The sequence below is a fragment of the Ictidomys tridecemlineatus genome, unplaced genomic scaffold (assembly GCF_052094955.1).
Source record: "Ictidomys tridecemlineatus isolate mIctTri1 unplaced genomic scaffold, mIctTri1.hap1 Scaffold_35, whole genome shotgun sequence".
NCBI classification, from domain to species: domain Eukaryota; kingdom Metazoa; phylum Chordata; class Mammalia; order Rodentia; family Sciuridae; genus Ictidomys; species Ictidomys tridecemlineatus.
This window is the reverse complement of record NW_027522416.1, coordinates 767,465-786,093: the sequence shown is the minus strand read 5'-3', so window position 1 is coordinate 786,093 and position 18,629 is coordinate 767,465. Positions and strand designations below refer to the sequence as shown.

The 18,629-nt window shown below is 46.6% G+C and overlaps 1 long non-coding RNA gene across 1 annotated transcript in view; it reads right to left on the bottom strand.

Annotated features, from left to right (window-relative positions):
- The window catches only part of LOC144373308 (uncharacterized), a 75,594-nt gene that overhangs the window by 45,340 nt on the left and 11,625 nt on the right, over positions 1 to 18,629 (bottom strand). The window lies entirely within an intron of this gene.

Sequence of the window (18,629 nt, the reverse complement as noted above, 5' to 3'; positions counted from 1 at the left end):
GTTCCTTGTCCTCACGCCCCTCCAAGCCAGCAGGTGGGCCTCTTCCCTCTCTCCCTGCCCTGTCCCGGACAGCCCTCCCTGCAGACAAAGACTCCAGCTTTCAACCTTCAGGTGAGCCTTGCCCCTTGTGTTGCCCTGACTTAGTGACCATACCTCGTGGTGGCTTGATTCCCATGCCCAGTCTCTCGGAGGTGTCCCTTGCTCCTCCCTCCAATCCTCAGCAGCCGCTTCCTGCCGGGCCTCATCCCAGTGCTCCAGGGCTAGATCCTGCCCTTCTCTCCACTGCCTCTGTTTGCCTGGTGACAGGCGCTCACCCATCAAGACCACTGGTCCCCCGGCTCCAAGGAAGAAGCACGGTGATTTGGCAGGAGGCTCCCTAGGCAAGCTTTGGGAACAGGGGACTCCACAGCTGCCTGCTCTACCCCCAGATCATGTCAAAGCCAGGAGCACAGCTTAGCAGAGTGTCCAGGTCTGGCCTTCTTTCCTCCAGTTACAAGTGATCAATCCTGGGTCTGCTTTCCAGGCTCACCTTTCTCAGGATTTGCCTCTCTGCGTGCTTCTGCATCTAGAACTCCGGACCTAGCCTGCCAGGTAGATCTCAGATCCCGTCAGTGGGACTCTATGCCAATTCTCCTGGTTCTTCTACTGTTTTTCAATGAACAGCATTCCACTGCCTCATGGACCAGGGTCCTGGGAAGCTGGAGGGAGGTGAGGGATGCAGGCACAGGTGGGGCCTAGTAAGATGTTCCTCAGGAGCTCTGGACAGAAGTCAGAGGCTGAAGGCCAGGTGAGGTGGCACATGCCTATAATCCCAGTGGCTGGGGAGGCTGAGATAGGAGGATTGCTAGTACAAAGCCAGCCTCAGCAACAGCGAGGTGCTAAGCAACTCAGTGAGACACTGTCTTTAAGTAAAATACAAAAAAATATGGGGTTGGGAATGTGGCTGGGCGGTCAAGTGTCCCTGAGTTCAATCCCCAATACAAAAAAAAAAAAAAAAAGAAGTCAGAGGCTGAGCGCCAATGGAGTGCCAGGGTATAATATGGGCCCCGTGTTTACAATTCTGTCTTACAGGGGAGGGAGGAGGAGGGCGGGCCAGGGCCTGAAGCCCATGGTGGCGCCAGAATTCAAACCCAGCTGTGTGGTTTCCAGCTCCTGTGCAAAGCCCTAGCTGCACTCTTCACTGGAGGACACCAGGAAAAACCTCCTTTGGACTCTGCCTGGAGGCTGGGCCACAGAGCAGTAAGCAAGGGAACTGAGAGGTGGACTAAGAGAGTCATGCAGAGTCCAGCTAAGGGAAGTCGGTGGCAGGCATGGGACAGTGGGAGGGGCAACAGTGAAAGCAAGAAAAGATAAATGGGCTGAAGATAGATTTGAGACCTGGGAGGAATCGAGACCGAGCCTAGGTCTTGAGCTGGAGTAGCCAGTGGATGCCTTTCCTAAAACAGGAACTGGCTGTGGGATGGAGGGTCCCGGAGCCCAGCACACTTGCCCTTGGGTAGCCTCTGAGCCCCCATCCAGCCGGCGGCCACACACACAGGAAAGCTCAGCCGACAGATGCCAAGGTCAGCCTGTGCTGGCGGGCTCATGCCCAGAACCACAAAAGCCTCATTTTATTTAAAACACAGGGCTTGGCTGAGTTCCCTACCTAGACAGAAGCAAGCGCATTACTTCATCGCATGGGCCGCCTTACAGCCTCTGGATTCCTGTTCTTTTTGCAAGGCCTTTCAGCCGAAAATCCTACCCACCCATCAATCACCCCTCCTGGAGGCCCACAGGCCAGGCAGCAAAGGGTCCCAGTGGGCATCTGTAGGCATTTCCACAGGGGACCAGGCCCCGCAGACACTCCTGTTTATGCATACAGGGCCTTATTGCTTTATATTTTTAATTAAAAGCAGATTTTTATCAATCCCCCCCAAAATCTATTGGGAGAACTAAAATTTTGCTTCCAATCTCCCCATTTAATACTCCCCTGGTGCCCATAGAAAGCCTTGGAGTTGCAGTTCATGATTTGAATCTTTACAGATAATTAGCTGGAAGAAGGACTTGGAGCAGGAGGCAGGTACATATTTCACAGCTCGGTCGGGAGTGGGTGGGAAAGTCGTAGTCGAAGCACCCCGGGCTGTCTTGGCTCATCTCCGTTCCCAAAACATAAACATGCAATTCATTGAAAGACGCGTTCATTTAGATTCTTTAATTGCTGCTATAAAATGTGCTTTCCCTCCTTATTTCTGAGACATCTCATTATAAAGCCACTCGCTTTCCACCATCAGGGTCCCTTGGTCATCTCACTTCACTTGGTCCCTGCACCTCAGCGGCCCCACCCATGGGCCTCCTGGCCTCCCTCCTGCAGTCTCTGCTCTGTTGCCTTCTCTTCCTCGCCCGCCCTCCCTGTCTCCCATACCTCCCTCAGATACAGTTCCCATCGCCGTGAACATGCCCCCTCCCCTGTGGTCGGAAGCTGAGTTTCAAGTGCACTCACCTCGGGCTTCAGAATAATTTTGAGAAATAATGATTTACACACTCATGAACACACCCATCTACTCTCACCCACACCCACCTCCACCCACATGTCTTTGACATCTGGAGAATCGGAGTCCCTCGGGTGTTAAGAAGGTTTACCTGAGTCCTCTTTTCCCCTCCCTTCCAACTCCTCTTTGTCCTTCATTTCAGTTAAAAATATTGACAAAGATCAGATAGATACACACAGGGACATGTAGACAGAGTGACAGTGCAGAGATGGACAGAGACAAACTGGTGACAGAAGGGCAGAAGAGGACAGATAGTAGAAAGACAGGTGGACAGACAGACAGAGACTCAGGTAACAGACGGGCAGATGGATGGATGGATGGATGGATGGATGGATGGATGGATGGATGATAGGCAGATGAACAGATAGATCCAAGCGGACGGCAGTAAGTTAGCAAACAGCGACCCTTACCTCCCTCTGCCCTGCGTGCCTCTCCTTGACACCCTCCCTCTGTGGCACTCTGACTTCACCCTTCACCCCTCCCTCCTCCGGGATGCAGAGAGATTTCACAGGCTAAAAGCAACACTCAAAGCCCAAGCGTCCATGAGGCCGCGGGCGAGAAGGTGCCTTCCTCATACACAGGAGGGTTCTCAGAGCAAGGTTCCAGGATCACCCACGAGTCATGATGGCTCAAGAGGACAGAGGAGGTACCACTGATTTCAGTCACCCGGAGGGCTTCTTCAAACCGTGTTAAACTCTATCCAGGAGCCTCTGATTCCATGGGGCTGGGCAGGGCCTGAAGCTGTTGAAGCTGCTGGTCCAGGACCCTCACCTGGGGAACCACTGCTGTAAAGTACTTTTCAAAGGTAATTTCTGGCTATTAGGATGATGTTCGATTATATCTCTTTTCATGAAATCATAGTATCTAGAAGATCTGAACAGGAATGAAACAAAAGTACTTGTCTCCAAGGGTGGGTCGATGTTTCAGAGGATGACTGGACTCTACGTGACCCCGTAACACCGACGCCATGCTCTCTGAGCTGGGAGCTCTCATTTCCACCTGTCACCATCGCCCCCCCCCATGGCTGGCTAGTCCTGCACCATGAGAACAAACACCCCGCCATTCAATCTGCATCTGGAATTCCGAGCGTGCATGTGTGTGCAGGGACGAATGTAAAAATAGCATGTCTGCTGTGTCTGCTAAACGATTCAGTAAGTGGATAGGTTACCTTATAAAGCTGGAATCTCATAAAATGAGGAGGAGAACAGGCTCAGAGCTCAGATAGATGGAATGATTGTGCCCTTCCAAAATCCACACGTTGAAACCCAATTCCCAGTATGCAGGTATTTGGGAGGTGATTAGTCAGGAGGGCAGAGCTACCATGAATGAGACCCTTGTAAAAGTAACCCTAGCTCCTCCGCCTCTCCCACCAGGAGAGCACACAGGGAAAGCCAGCTGTCTGTGATCCAGGAAGTGGCCCTTTGGCATTCTGGACCTGCTGCCACCTTGACCCTGGACTCCCAGCTTCCAGAACTATGAGAACAGAGTGGGCTGCTTGTTGGTTTCCTAGTCAATGATATTCACCGTAGTGACCAGGATAGACTGAGGCCCAGCTGCTGGGTGTGAAGCAGCCACCCTGGAAGACCAGCTGTGTTTCTCTGGGCTCTAGCCCTGAGCAGGGAAGCCCTGAGCAGGGCATCCCTGAAATGCCACTCCTCCTCCCCCATCACACGCTTTTCCCTAGCAGAGCCCTGGGTGGTTCACACACCCATCTGAGCATACCTCAAACTAAGCCACCTAACGCCCCTGCCCCATCCACCTTTCACTAGGAAGAAACCAGGTAGAGCAGAGGAGTCCTTTCCTGATATTGGAAACCCTCACGTTGCTCTTCTGCTGACAACTCCCTGCCTATATTTCTGGTTTTCCTTGCTCTGGCCAGATCCTTCAAGCCTCCGTCAAGAGATGGTTTGACTCCCTCACACATACAATGTCCTCTTCAAAATCATTCCTCTCAGTTGGGACAGAACTTGCAGGATCCAGTGCAAAATAAAATATGTGGGGCCTCTTGTCCAAACATCATTAAGAATTTCTAAACCAAGAGCTAAGAATCAATTGGTCCAGTGCAACATCCCAACCAGTGCTGCCAATCGGCGCTGATGGGCCCAGCCTTGAGGAAGCTCTGTCTTGGTCTGTCATTTTGTCAATGGGGTTAAGGAGGGTTCTGGGGTCCACATCCCCCTGGGAGTTCATCACTTCAGTGCAGGTGACCCTCGCCTTGCACTACCCAAAGTCTCTTCTCGGTCCTCACTGATCTGGTGGAAAACTCAAAACAGGCGGGCAGCAGAGCCCCTCAGGAAACTGCCCACAACACCTCCTTCCCCACACTGACCGCTCACTCCCCGGTTCCCCTGGTGCACAGCCACCCACAGAGCACCCAGCACCCAGATGGACTTGGACCGACTTCCACCCAGCCAGATGCCCGCAGCGAGACAGGAGTCTTCAGCACCACACCCTGTTTCCAAAAGTGGGTTAGCTCATTATTGGCAGGCAGTCTCCCAGGCCTCCAGGGCACAAGAAGTAAAATCTCAAATGGCTAGTCACTTCCTGAAGTCTCACACCAGCTGGGGAAATCAGAAGTAACAGAAAAAGAGATCTGGCAACTCTGAAGTACCCGAAAGAGTTTCAAGATGAGATCAGTCGCAAGGGAAAGGGCTGTTCCCAGGACAGTGTCTCTCCAGCAGCTTGGAATTCCCAGCCCCCCTGGGGAAAGGCTGTTAAGGAAAATTAAAGAAGGATCTGGAATTTGGGTTGCACATTAAAACCACCTAGGGAGCTCTAAAATGGAAACGAAAACAAAACTGAGTCACAGTCCACTCAGTAAGGATCGTTGCTCCATAATTTTTTAATTTTTTAATATATTTTTTATATATATAAAGATTTTAGGAATGTACAACCTTGAACAGCACCTTGAACACCCCTTGTTCCCATACAGTGTCCATAATTAACAATTCAAGGCCAATCTGGTTTAACCTCCTCCCTACCCACCCAAAAAGAATGATTATTTTGAAACAAATCCCAGATATGATTTGCTTCATTCAGAATGTATCTCTAAAAAATAAAAACTATTTCTTAACAATAGCCACATTACCATCATCATACAAAAAAAAATTAGTAAATTCTGGGTGCCCAGGTACAAATTTATAGTCAGTCCCAGCAACTGAGGAGGCCAAGGCAGGAGGATCAGTTGAGACCAGCAGTTAGCAGAGCCCCATCTAAAAAAAATTGATAATAATCTCTCGTTTAATTGAATAAGCAATCAAAATCTTATTTCCCCTGATATTTGATGTTTTTAATCATTTGTTTCAGTTGGAATTCAGATAAGGTTTGCATGTTACAATTTTTAATCTATAGGTTTCTGCTTTCTGTCTTGGTGTGTGTGTGTGTGTGTATGTGTTTGTATTTTTAAAGAGAAAATGAGGACAAATTCCTGTAGAGTTTCTCACCATCTAGATTCTGCTGATGGACTCCCCATGGTATAGTTGGACATGTTCATCTTTCCCTGTATTCTCTGTAAATTGGTCCTAGATCTGGAGGCCCAATGAACTTCATATCTGAATTATTTGAGGAGATTATTTCATGTTGGCCTTGTCAGTAGCAACTCCATAGAACTCTGATGTACATATTTTCAGGCCCCACTTTTGGTTCCATTTTGCCTTCTAATTTATGCTGTTTTGTTTCTGTATCTTAAGCTGCATTTGCTTTCTCTAGAATAATTAAACAAAGATATAAGTAAGATACTATACATATATATATATTTGCCCTGATAATTGCATTTTGTGCTTTAAAAATTCTCAAAAACTTAGGAATTTAATTAGAATTTCTGCCATTTATAACATGGTTTTAATATTGTGTAAAAATAAAATGTTATGCAAAGTTTAAAAAAGACTGCTTCAAAGGCGGTGGTGTGCACTCACATTGAAGGTACTTACTGTTCAGTTGCCTCTGTCTACGACATGGGCGGTCATCCATGATCATTGCCTAGATTCACTGGTCCATTAGGCTTTGGAAGCAATAATATTCCAACTCCACGATTACTTCTTTTGTTAGCCAGGATGCTTCTTAGAAAGAAACCTCCTTTTATCAACTCTGAGGCTTCCAGAGGTATGGTTCAAACAGGAAGAGCAGGTGCTCAACATCTTCCCTTTTCTTACCAGGTTTAAAACTAGGGAGCAGCCTCCCCAGCACCCTGCAGAGTTTCGTAGCTGTTTGAGAGTAGTGATAGAAACTCATCTGATGGGCTTCAAGGCTGCCCCATGATCACTCTCGTTCTGGCCCAATCATCCCACGTCTGGCAGTGGGAGCCTGTTCATTTGGGCTCCCGAGTCCCTCTGAGACAGTCCTTCTCTTGTCACCGTTAACAGCTCCCTTCCTCTGGGTGTTACAAGATGATCCAGGCCCCACATGTGTACTCCTGCCCCAAACCTAGGATCATTCATTTCCCCCCAGGCCTTGTACTGCTCTTACGGAAAACACTCCAGGATCTAAGGGCTCACTGCACCTGAGTTGGTGACTCTTTCTGGGCCTTTTTGGTAGACAGACTTAGAAAGTGTTTACTTTTTTTCCCCACACATTTGATGGGTGCCTAATAGTTGTACATACTGAAGGGATTTGTTGGACATATTTATACATGCACACACTATCACAATAGTGTGGCCCATATCACTCCCAGCACCTCCCCCTCCCTCCCCTCCTCCCACTTCTTGGTTCCTTTTCTCTAATGACCTCCCTTTGATTTTTTAGGAGATCCCACCCAACTTTGTTTTTCTTTTTCCTCTCTAGCTACCGCATATGAGAGAAAACACACTACCCTTGACCTTCTGAGTTTGACTTATTTCCCTTAACAATATGGTCTCTAGTTCCATCCATTTTCCTGCAAATGCCATAATTTCTTTTTTATGTATGGCTGAATAAAACTCTGTTGTGGGTATATACCACATTTTCTTTATCCATCCATCCATTGATGGACACCTAGGCTGGGTCCATAGTTTGGCTCTTGTGAATGTTGCTGCTATAAACATGGGTGTGCATGTATCACTGTAGTAAGAGTATTTTAATTCTTCAAGATAAATGTCGAGAAGTGGCATAGCTGTGTCATATGGTGGTCCCATTCCCAGTCTTTTGAGAAGCCTCCATACTGACTTCCATAGTGGTTGTATGTCAGGATTCTCTAGAGAAACAGAATCAAGAGGAGCTATGATTATAAAAGGGCGATTTATTACATTGGCTGACATAACCAGAAGCTGGACAGCCCACAGTGGCTGTCTGCAGGCTGGAGAGCTGGAGGAACCAGTAGCTGCACAGTCAAAGACACTGACGCCTCAGAACAAGGGGGATCAATGATGCTACCCTAGTTCAGACTGAAGGCTTCTGGAAACTCCCTGGAGAATCACTGGCAGAGTCCGCTTTGGAAGAGTGAAGCAGCAAGAGTCTGATGTCCTCAGATGATCCCAGCAGGCATCAAGAACCCGTTCAAGAAGACTCAAGCTTGCATCTGCTGCTGCGGGTCTTGCTCTTCTGACTTTTATTCCGTCCAACACTCCTGCCTGTTGGATGGTGCTGCCAACACTTAGGGAGGGTCTCCAGTTCAATTCCCTATCCCACATGCCAATCATTCCTGGACACACCCTCACCAGCACACCCAGAAGCCTCTGAATCTTGGGCATCTCTCAATCCAATCAAGTTGACAATTCAAGTTAACCATTACAGTGGTTGTACCAATTTACATTCCCACCAACAGTAAGCGTTCCTTTCTCTCCACACAGGCTCCAGCATTTATGATTATTTGTATTCTTGGTGACTGCTGTTCTGACGGTTGTGAGATGAAATCTCACTGTAGTTTGATTTGCATTTCCCTAATTGCTAATGATGTTGAACTATTTTCCATGTATTTGTTGGCCACTTGTGTTTCTTCTTTTGAGAAGTATAGAGGGTGTTTTACTTTTTAAGAAGAAAAATACAAGTTTGTATCATACTACCAGTTCAAATTCTATGCTAGAGATTGTTTCAATTACTTCATTGGTAACCTCTCCCTCCTAGGTCTTTTAAAATTTTTTTTCCAGTCCTGGGGCTCCTCACATACAAGTGGCGTCTAACCCCTGACCCTCTTGTTCATAATGACTCCTTTTTTACCCCGTACTACACAGCAATCTCCCAATGACAACAGCTACTATTACCAGTAACAGCATTATAGAAACTACAGCTTGAATTTTCCTAGTGTTTTGTCCTTGGGAGGCCACCAAGGCTGCGCATTAAAATGACTGTTTCTACATTATTCGGGATAGTTACTTAGCATCATTTTGCCAACTAGACACATGTTTTGATGTTTGAGTTCCTTTACTTCACTTCACTTTAATATTTTGGAGCTGCTTTTTATTTAATTTGATTTCATAGCTCTACAAAATATTCATATGGTTCAAAAGTTCAAAAGTCAAATCTAAAAAATGGTAGGGTCCAAGAAGGTTTGCTTCTGTCTTTATCCCCAACCCCATTCTATTCCCTCTCTTCCTACTGGAACCTTTTCTTCATGTTATAGTTTGTCTTTAAATGTATTTTTATTAATTTTTAAAGTTGGACCACAGTACTTAGAGACATTTGTAGGGTGCAGTGTGGCATCTCAGCACATAGGAAACAAGGTGACCAGACCGGAGCAATTGGCTTATTTATCATCTCATACAGATTTCTGTTTTTTTTGTGCTGAGAACATTCAAAATCCTATTCACTATTTTAAAATATACAATTCACTGCTGTCAACCATACCTGTGTCCCTGTGCTGTGGAATGGGAGAAGTTATTCCTTCTATGAAACTGCACCCCTGTAGCCATCAGCCATCCCTCTCTACCTCTTCCCCTCACTTCCCAGGTTCTGATGGCCACTACTCTACTCTCCCCTTCTTTGAATTCAGCTTTAGCTTCCACATATAAAGGAGAACATGCAGTACTTTTGTCGGTGCACACTTGCCTGGTTTCCCTTAGCATAATGTTCTCAGGACTCATCCATATTTCTGCGAATGGCAGACTTTATTTCATGGTTGACTATGCAATTGTGTATACGTTTCCTTCATCTACACATCCATCAGGGGACACCTAGGTTGATTGCATAACCTGGCTGTTTATATATTTTAATATAAGGAAATAAATGTGTGTGTGTGTATGTGTGTGTGTGTGTGTGTGTGTGTGTGTGCAGTCACCCCTCACTAACATTAGGGGACTGGTTCTAGGACTCCTCAGGAACACCACACCCACACACACTCAAGTCCCTATGTCCCCACAGCACCTATGCACATCCTCTTCCATGCTTCAAATCCTCTTGCATGCTTCAAATATGATGTAAATCATATGTAAATAGCTATTATAGTGTATTGATGAAAAAATAAGGACAAGAACAACAGTCTGCACATATTCCATTCAGTCGCAATTTTTTGAATATTTTCAACCCGTGGCTGGTTGGACCTGCAGACTGAGCCCCTGGGTGAGGAGGGCCGGTCACATAGGTTCATGAACACATGTGTTCACGTCTCTTGGCCACGTATGTGTTTATGATACATGTACATGCAACATAGACACACCATATCCTCCTTTCTTAAACAAAGTGGCAAGGCACACACTGCTTTCTTCCTGGAGACTTCTCGGGTGCCATGCCAGGGTGGTCCTCACTCCTCCCACAGCTGGGCACCCAGGGTCTTGGAGATGGGCCAGAGCATGCTTCACAAATGACCGGCTGCTAATGACTCTTCATGTTTTCAGGGTTTTTAGTGAACCTGATCCATAATCAATATGGAGAACCTCTAATCTAGAGAAAAAGCTGGTGGTTGAGAGACCTAACTTTGATTCCCAGCTCTGCCCTCACTTACTCCTCCTAAAATCTGGATTTCTACCTCCTAGATTTATTGGGAGAATTAAATGAGATAATAGAAGCGAGTGCTGATGTCAGGTCCAAGAATTTTAGGAGTACACGCTGCTGTGGGCATGCCTTCAGATTTCCTACTGGGCTTTCCTGCCTCAGCTGCCTCAACTGTCCTAACTCCTCAGCACTTTGGCAATGCAACACTAAGTCATCCATGTGAAACTGCTGGAACTCGCTATAATCCCTGAAAATTGAGAGACAGGGCTTTGTTTTCCTCACCGTGAGTAGAGGGTGATTCTTTAGGAGACCACCACCGTCAGTTGGTGGGACTCTCACCACTACAGCCTCTCCACCATATTTCCCAACTCAATCATGTCAACAAGACAACCTGTCCGTTCACCCAACCCATGAACTTAATTGATTTTTTATTTTCTACTAAATTGAAAGACTGAGTAAATTGATGAAATTGACTGTCTGTTTTGATATCATTTAGACCCAGCTTGAGTGGAGCTAATCATGAAGAGGGAAATAATTGTTATTGACATGGCCACAATGAACAGAGACACCCTGAGCCTGGGCTGACAGAGGAGCCCGTGGTCCCCAACTGTGGAGCAGGTTCAGGCCTCCCCGAGCGGAGGTGATGGAAACAGAGGACGGGCTAGGAAAACAAGTCGGGAAAGAATCATCTGATGGCTGAGAATACACGCTGGGGTACCCCATGTGCCCATGCTGAGAACTCGAAGAGCCTAGGGACTCTACAAACTCCCCCGTGGCAGGTAGAGAGTGAGCCCCAAGATCTCCCCATGCTAACCCCTGGAACTTGTGGATATGACTTTAGGTGGCCAAAGAGGCTTTGAAGATGCGATTGTGTCCTGAGAGAGGAGACCTACATTGGCCTCTCTGGGCAGGCCAGGGTCATTGCACACAATGTCCCTAACGGCAGATGTCACTGCAGAAGTGATGATGGAAGAGGCTGGGATGATACAAAGAGGGGGTCACGAGCCATGCAGTGTAAGCAGGCTCCAGATGTTGAAAAAAATCAGAAAAGGAATTCTCCCTGGAGCTTCCAGAAGGAAACATCCCTGCCAGCCCTTGGCCTTAGTCCTGTGAGACTCTGGATTCCAGGAGGATACATTTGTCTTCAGCCTTCAAGTTTGTGGTGGTTTCCCACAGCAGCAGTAGAATATGAATCCAGCCCCTGACAGTGGTCTTCCTGCTGTGTTCCAGGGTAGAGACACTTAGGGAGGGAGGGGGATGACGGGTGGGACGGGAGGAGGCCTTGTGCCTGTTTCTGCTTCAAACAAAGCAAATGTTTAAAATTGGGGTTCCATGGAAGACTCTATGAGAGAAAAAGAATTCTTCTAAAAGGGGGGTGAGCACGGGAGTCAGCTGAACAGAGACTGTAGATATTCCTGTGTCTGTTTCATGAGACATGCCTGGCACAGAGAGCCTGGCAGAACCTGGCAGAGAAAGCATGGCACAGCGCAGGGTGGTGGTGGTGCAGCTACCATCTGCTCTCACGCCTTCATGGGACCAATGAGAAATGGCAGCTCTGTCAGCTGAGTGGCTCAGCCAACATCATCCAGAACCAGGGCTAGAACTCAGGTCTTTAAGATCCTGGTATCTTCTGCAACCCATACCCTGAATCTTCCTCCAAACCATCACCTGACTGCACCTGGCTTAATTAAATGTGTTACATAAAGGTTATTTTCATCTGACGCCTTTATTACGAAGCCACTACCAAGTTCCAAGGGAATCTGACATGCTGGGAGCTCCGTGATCTTACTGGGCCACTGTACCAACAGGTGAGGTTATACCAGACAATGATGCCTGCTTCCGGTCCCTTCTTCACTGGAGAGGTAGGTGGTCACGGCTCAGTCTGTGGAGCACGCTGCCATGGAAATGGCGGGTGGTCTGGGGCAAGACACCTGTGCTTTGGTGTCCCGCGGAGGAGGTGTCCTGTCGGCCAAGCATCAGGTAGAAGGAGCAGGATTGCTGGCCTGCGCTCTTCTGTAACTGTACCTTGCCCCATGGGGGAATGAGAAGGAAGGGGCCCTGGAGGAGCCGGGAGGCACTGCCCTGGGATGGTCCACCTCCCAGACGTCTCGGGGCCTTCACCTGGCTAGAGGCCTGGGCTCTGATCCAAAGAAAGCTCCACTCCTGGGCACTGAGAGTCTCAGCTATCCCGTCCCCACTCACTACTCCAAGGCTCCTGTCTACTGGTCAGCTCAAGCCAAAGTGGGTTACTCACTCTTCCCAAAATGCCATTCCATTGGAACACAGGAGTCACGAGGGAAGCAGCTGTACCTTCTCAGTGCTGTCTCCTGGTCCCCACATGCCAGGCAGTACTCAGTACTCGGTATACTGAGTACTGCTCACTCAATGCCTGCCAGGTACGAAACAGTGCTAGGCAGTCACTGGGTGAGACCCTTGTGTCTGAATCTCATCCACAAGGTCCATAAGTCTAGAAACCAAGGACCATATACAACATATAATCCAATATATATGGACATCTTCTGTCTATAAAAAAATCTGCATTTTCAAATTGTTGAGCACCCTATAGAAAATGGGGTTAATAATACATTCATAGGGTTGATGGGAGGATCAAATGAAATACTATACATAAAACACTTAGCTCAGTCCCTGACACAGAATAGAGCTCCACAGATAATAGCCATCTTTTACTAAGTGGCTGTTATTATAAAATTTGATAAAAGAGCCATCACTGCAAGTCACAGTAAGTAAACCCCTGCAGTCAGACTGAGAGGTGCCTCCACAAATTTATGGACAAAGCCCCGCGCAGTCCCAGAGGTGCCATGCTAACACTGTACGTGAAGCCAAAGCATCATTGCCTCCAGTAGCGTTCTGGTCCAAGTCACCCTCACTTCTCACTCAGGTGGCTTCAGTTGCCTCTGTGTTTGTCACCTGCCCTCGTTTTGTCACCTTCCCCCACCACCCAGTCTGTTTCCAACACAGCAGCCAGGGTTCTCAGCAGAAGCTGAATCAGCTCACCTCTCCCCTGTTCAGGCCCCCAGTAGCTCCCCACTTCCCTTGGAGCGGATGACTTCCTGTGGCCTACTGTGATGGTCAACTATCGTGTGAACGTGACTGGACAACGGGGTGTCCTCGTGTGGGGCCAAACATTATTCTGGGGGTCTTTCCGTGAAGGGTATTGCTCCATGACACTGGATCAGGTCGGGTCTGTGTCAGTGGGCTGAGGCCCTCTGGACATGGGTGGGCCTCACCCGGTGGGGTGAAGACCTCGGCAGAACAAAAGCGCTAAGTAACAAGAACGTCCTCCACCAGACTCCACAAGCCGAGATGTCAGCCTTCCTTCCTTCAGGCTTGGACTGAAACACTGGCCCTTTGGGGTGTTGACCTGCTGCTTTCAGAATAAAACCCTGGCTCTCCTGAGTCAGCCTCTCGCCAACTGCAGATTGGGGTATTGGGACTTCTCGGCCTCCATAATCACATGGGTTAACTCTGTAGCATGTGTGTGTGTATGTGAGCGTGTACACACACACATGTGCATGTCCTATTGGTCTGCTTCAATGGAGAGCCCTGCCTCCCACACCTACAGACCCTAGATGATCTGCCTCCCAGCTCAATCCTGTTGCCTTCCCATTAATGTTTTGATTTCAATTTTTCCCACCTTCTTCTCACTTTCTCTGTTACAGCCAAGTTCACCTCCTTCTTTTTGCCCATAATAAGAAGCCCAGTGAAGACTGAAGACATCAGTGCCTCCCAAGCCAAAGGCCTCATGTGCTCCACCCTTCTAGTGTCTAAGGGGCTCACACCCTCCCTCGTCAGCATCCACCCAAATGCCATATGATACTGAAGCTTCCCAAACCACCCCTCTGAAACCACGTGCACACACACACAGCAGGTGTGTGGACCTGCACACTCACAACTTTTCATTTGCTTCCCCTTAATTTTTCTACAGATTTTGATATGATCTGATGTGTTATGTTTGCTTGTTGAATGTCTACCTGACTCCTCTAACTAGAATATAAAGCCCTTGAGAGTAGGAATTCTGCCTAGTTCATGCTTCTATTCCCAACACCTTCTCTGTTACCTGGTACACAGTAAGTATCTCTGTTGTAGTTGTAAATAATGAATAAAATGAAAATTAATCCTGATTTTAGAAGGAGGGAAAGGTATTGTAGATGGATGGCAAAAAAAAGGATATGCAGACAAACAAGGTAGAAAACTTGGGTTTTTCTGAGATTTGGTTAAGAATTAAGCAGCAAAGAATTCAGGGTTTTGCCCTCCAACAAGGACCTAAAGGACAGACACTCCATACTGCTGATTAAGGGCTGATATTTATGCTTTAACAGCCAGCAGAGCACACAGCATGTTTGACATCCTCATCTATAAATTAAGGAGTCCAGCCAGGATAGAAGCTTGAGGTGAACTGAGTGAGTAGCCCCACGCAGGGCCAAGATTCTCCTTGGAAAACAGCTCTGGTTCTGCTCCAACACTGAGATAAATTGGAGACAGAGGCCCTAAAGTTCAATGCCAACGAGAATAGCTGCAATATTTTTATTTGGAAATAGCCCACCAGAGCCATAAAATCCCAATGAAGAAATCAAACATGGAAGGCCTAGTTTTAAGCAATGTGACATCCTGGTAAAATCTCCAAGAGAAGTTGGTGGTAAACTATTGCCCCTAGTAATAGTAAATGAGTTGTCTTGCTATAAATGGTTGTCAGAAGAAAGAAGTTGGGAAGGCTAAAGTTGTAATGTGCATCCTGGTTGGGAAGAGAGCCGAAAAGGGCCAGAGGCTAGAAGTCAAGAGAGCCAGCTCCAGCCTACACGGGAATGGTCGTCCACATGGGAAACTGAGCACCTGCTAATGGCCCTCACCCAGGAAACGGGCTGCAAAATGCCCTCCCTTATTGCATAGGGTAACCACAAGAGGCAAATGAGGTCAACTTTCCAGAAATGTCTTAGATACATTAGGTCCCATGTAGTGGGAAATAACAGCAATGGACCATGTGCAAGGGGTTTTAAATGAGCTGTGTCGTGGATTTAAGTTAGATAGACAAGGGTCCCTGAAATGGGTTAACTGCTACTTAAGGCAGAAGCCTAACTAACTGATGCTGCTCCTAGGAGACTCTCGCTCGCCTCAGCCCTAACGGAGCCTCCTTCCTTCCTGACTCCTGCCCGTCCCAGCCTTGTTAAAGCTGACAATGTATCTGTCAAGCTGAACATCAACGCCAAGAACTTGCCTCATTGGGAAACCACCTCTTAAGGCCCTGTTGACAGTCGTAATCGGCTGTCACTGATTAAAACAGCCATCCATGTTTGAAATGACACATATTCAGGATTATTCATCACAACACTGTTTACCAAAAAAAAAAAAAATGATTGAAGACAGCTTATGTGTTAATTTAAGGAAATTGAAATACTTCCAAAGAATGGAACAATTCCTAAACTCTAGGAAGCTTTTGATGTTCTGACATGACATCATTACTGAAATATATTGTTAAGAAAAAAAGGAGCAAAATGATGTGTATATAGTCAGACTACTGTGTGCCTAAGAAAATAAGAGAAAGATATATGTGTGGGGATTTCTGTTTGACTATGCATAGATTATTTCCAGAAGTATATCCATGAAGCCAGTACTGTTGATTGCTTCCAGGGAAAAGAAATAGGTGAATCTGGGTGTGCTATGTAATCCCAACTGTAATCCCAGCGACTCAGGAGGCCGAGACAGGAGAATCCCTGATTGCTAGGGACATGGAACATTTTTTTTTCATAATAATTTGACCATTTGTATTTCTTGTTTTGAGAAATTTAATGTTTAGTTCTTTTGCCCATTTATTGATTTGGTTATTGGGAGGGGGGTTTTTTGGAGTTTTTTGAAATCTTTATATATTTTGGATATTAATCTCTTGTCCGAGGAGTAGCTGGCTAAGATCTTCTCTAAGAAGATACATAGACGGGCTCTCTCTTCATGCCCTCCACGGTTTTCTCTGCTATGCAGAAGCTTTTAAATTTGATGTCACCCCACTTATTGATTCTGGGTTTTATTTCTTGTACTTAAGGGGTCCGTTAGGAAGCTGGCGCCTGGGTCAGTATGTTTAAGTGTCGCACTTCTGTTTCCTTCTAGCACTTGCAAAGCTTCTGCTCTAATTCTTAAGTCTTTGAATAACTTTGATTTTACTTCGGTGCAGGGTGAAAGATAGAGATTTAGTTTCATCTTCTACATGTGGATATCCAGTTTTCCCAGCACCATTTGTTTAAAAGGCTATCTTTTCTCCGAATATGTTTTTGGCACCTTTGTCTAGCGTCAGAGGACTGTATCTATGTGGCTTTGTCCCTGTGTCTTCTATTCTATTCCATTGGCTTTCATGTCTTGGTGGATGCCAATGCCATATTACTTTTGTTACTGTAGCTCTGCAGTGTAATTTGAGATCGGGTATTGTGATGCCTCCAGAATTGCTCTTCTTGCTCTGTATGGCTTTGGCTGTTCTGGGTCTTTTATTCTTCCAAATTCATTGTAGGATAGTTTTTTTCCTAGTTCTGTGAAGAATGGCATTGGTATTTTGGTGAGAATGCCACTGAATCTGCATAATACCTTGGTAATATGGCCATCATGACCATGTTAATCCTGCCTATTCAAGAACCTGCAGGTGTAAGTTATATAAATTTGCTGACTGCTTCATAAAAGCACCTTTTCTGGATCCCTGAAAAAGGTTTTCAGAAATGGTAGATATCCAGAGCAACATGAATACTAAGAAAAACACTGTCCCAGGGAATCTAGGACATGACATTGAAAAGGAATACTGTCATCAGGGAAGTCCGTCCAGAGAGGTCAGCACTGAGACACGCCCTGGGAAACTTGCTGGGATTTAGATAAAGGCACTTTCATCTGAGCTTTGAGAACTCTCCTACGTAAGAAGCAAATTGGAGGGGCCCCAGCTTTCTCCACAGCAACATTCAACACGTGAAGATCCTGAAGAAATGCCTCCAAATCCCCAAGGATTCAAAGTGGAAACCAAGAATTTTCTGCCTAGTTAAATTATCCTTCAAGGGCAGTACCCCCTTATCTGTGGGGTAGGCTCCCCTGGAACCCTAAAACAGTGGGTATGACCAAACTGTGGCCTGTTTCTTCTTGTAAGGCCATTTCACTCAGTGTTTGCATCACTGTACAAAATACCCAGCAAGAACAACTTAGAGAGGGAATAGATTGTCTGAGGCTCCTGATTCCAGAAGTCTCAGTCCGTGGATGGCCAACTCTGTTGCTCTTGGCTCAGAGTGAGGCAGCTTCGTGTGGGGCCCGTGGAGGAACACTGAGAGATCATGGCAGCCAACAGACAGAGGGCAAGGGGCTGAGGGAGGATGCACCCTCCAGGGCAGCCCCCAGTGACCCTCCTGCTCTAGCCCACCCCACCGGCCTACCCATGGGTCCCTTCAGTCCACGAGGACGGACTGATCAGGTTACAGTTCCTCTGTCTAATCATTTCACCCCAGAATGTTCCTGCACTAACTTTTGGGGGACACCTCACATCCAGCTAACAACCAACAACAGCAAAACAGAGACAGAAGACAGGGAGGAAGCCACAGCATCAGGGTTTCACCTTTGGCCTCATCTGTGATGGACGAGAGTCAGAGGGCATCACTTAGAGCGGACAAAGCAAGAAACCCACGTGCACCAGAAGTAATAAAGCCTATTAACCATTCAAATAGAGACTGCAAGAAAGATCATGGTATTGAATTTTTTGGAAAACTAAGGGCAGGGAAGGAAGGAATAACAGGAAGCACATTAAGTTTATAACTGCTTTACTGGGAAACCATTAGACACTGTGTAGAGAAGTAGAGATGAAGGGATCATAGGAGCCACAATTAATTTTATCAAGGTAACAAAGAGAACAAAAATACCAACCCTTTGATATCAGAACTACACGTACATGGAGCAGAGATCACAGAGGGACACACTTTAAAAGAAGCAACTACAAGAAAGAGTACATATAAAATAATACGAAAAATGAAACTCAAGTCTATATTCCATATGTAAATGGATCTCTGTAAAAGAATATCAGATCGTATCACAAATAAAATCCAAAATGCTTTGCTGCATACAAAACTCATTGTGCAAAACAAAGTCATTTAAAAATGGAAGACTAGACCCAGGTGTACCAGGGAAGGCTGAACAAAACGAAAGCAGGCTCATGATATTCATATGAGGCAAGGTGGATCTGAGGCCAAAGAACGAGTAAGAGATACCAAGAAGGGCACTTTGTCATGCTAACGG